General features: G+C 35.4%; 1 protein-coding gene across 1 annotated transcript in view; it reads right to left on the bottom strand.

The window, feature by feature from the left end:
• ZDHHC15 (zinc finger, DHHC-type containing 15) overlaps positions 1 to 2,206 on the bottom strand; it is a gene marked incomplete at its 5' end in the record, with an annotated part of 61,233 nt that overhangs the window by 51,296 nt on the left and 7,731 nt on the right. The window lies entirely within an intron of this gene.

Raw genomic sequence — 2,206 nt, forward strand, 5'->3', positions numbered from 1 at the left:
CAAAACATTAAGAGAACCAGCAGTGTTTCAAAATAAAGAAATTGTAAAAACCCATAATTCTTTTTAATTAACCAATTAACTTTTGTTGTTTTGACCTTTGTGAACAATTTCACAAACCCATCAGTTTTTTCCTTAGAATTTCAGAACTTCAGTTTAAAGCTATGAACTCAAAGTTTGTCAGGAAACTGTACCTATCAGAGTTTTTTCATGAAATATTTGAAGACATAATATTTTAAAATTATAATTAAACCAAGGTTATGACCAGTAGCATTTATATCAAGACACAGATATTTAAGAACCTTACAAGATTCTGGAATACATATTCATAACACCTTCAGTACTGACAATATTTCCCATATATTCTAATTTATTTAATAAGCCAAATAGTTTTAATACATTTTTTATATATCCTTTGAGAAACTCCAGGACCCTTGGAGTTCCTTAAAGTTATTTTAAACTTTTAGAATTTTGTGTTGGAAAGCTTTGTTAAATAACAAAAGGATAAAAACATTTAGTTCAATAAGATCACAAATTACTACAAAAAATATACCCAAAGTGACAAAGGGTTTTAAAGGCAGAAAGCACAAGAACTTATCATGAAATACGTTTCTTAAACCAGTAATCTAAGGGACAAAGAAAACCTTTTACAACTTTGCATCAAGAACAGTTAAGTGAAAAGACCTTTAGTAATCCTGTTTGATTAGTAAACCCAGGCAATTATGTGTGCTGATAAGAACATTTTTATACATTCAGGTTAGTAAATAGGCATCCATTTATCAGAGCACATTACACAAAGCCCAGTTTGAGTTTTAGCTATATTTACCAAATACATATTTATGGTCTCTCAGCCAAAAACTTGGTGTATTCGATCTATACCCTTATCAGTTAATGCTAACTAGGACCTATGAGATATATGGCATAGGTTTCTTTTCACTAGCCATTTCAGGTCCCAGGTTTCCACGTGGCATTAGGAGTCATGTGGAGCTTAAGACAGAGGGTGGTATATACATAAAAGATATTGTTTCTCCCAGCATGGCCAGGAGGCAGAGCTGAGATAACAAGGAGACATATTGACCTAGAGACAAATTTAGGGAAAAGGTTTGAATCAAAGTTTGAAAGTATGTTTATCAAAACTTTAGAAGATTTAAGTCACGTGAACTTGAAAAGTGTATTTATTTATTTAATGAACGCACATTAGTTATAAGCCAGTTTGGTACCTTGCACATAACACAATTACACAAACAGACATGAACATATAGACATAACATACAGCTTACATATGCATATATGTAGAAATAAACAACAAGAACAAATAAGGATCTTATAGGTTTTGTTTAAAATGTAATAGAAAAGCTCTCTAGTAAAAAGGACAGTCAGGTTTAGATTGTGTTATTTCCAAAATACTTATTGGTGAGGCCTCACCCTGCCTTAAAGAAAGCAAGGTAACAAATTTACATTGTAAAGCAAAGTATGCGAGCCTTTTCAAGAAAATAGAGAAGATTTTCTTCCATTTAAGAAGATAGCATAGGGGCCGGTCCGGTGGCGCACTGGATAGTGCGCTGCTTGAGAAGCGCAGCGGCGCTCCCGCCCGAGGGTTCGGATCCCACATGCAGACCGGTTCCCGCTCACTGGCTGGGCGAGGCGCGGGAGCAACACTGAGGGTTGCAATCCCGTTGCTGGTCCCCAGTCTGGTACGGGGGCAACACTGAGGGTTGTGATCCGTTGCCGGACACGGAAAAAGACAAGAGACAAAAGACAAAAAAAAAAAAAAAAAACGGTAGAGAAGAGCCTCTATAACAAGTATCCTTTGAACTGAGCCCTGAATCATACACAGAACTTCAGTGGGCAAATACAGGGAAAGAGTCTTCCAGGTAGAGAAAATATAAACTAAGGAAAGCAGGATGTGCTGGAAGAATGAGGAACATAGCTCAAGTCTAATATGCCTTGGGAATAAGTTTAGAATGGTAAACTAAGGAATAGTCAAACAAGTGCACAAAAACGAATGTACAAGCATGTTATCCCAATATTGTTGGAAATAAGGAAAAACTGGAAGAAAAAAGGTATATCAGTAGAGGATTGATTAAATACGAACTATATAACCTCTAAAAGTTATGATGGTCACCTCTATTTATTGACTTTGAAAGTTGTCCACAACATATTATTGGGTAAAGAAAGTAGATCAAATATATGCATACACACACACACA

The sequence above is a fragment of the Galeopterus variegatus genome, unplaced genomic scaffold (assembly GCF_000696425.1).
Source record: "Galeopterus variegatus unplaced genomic scaffold, G_variegatus-3.0.2 Scaffold2803, whole genome shotgun sequence".
In the NCBI taxonomy this organism is placed as follows: domain Eukaryota; kingdom Metazoa; phylum Chordata; class Mammalia; order Dermoptera; family Cynocephalidae; genus Galeopterus; species Galeopterus variegatus.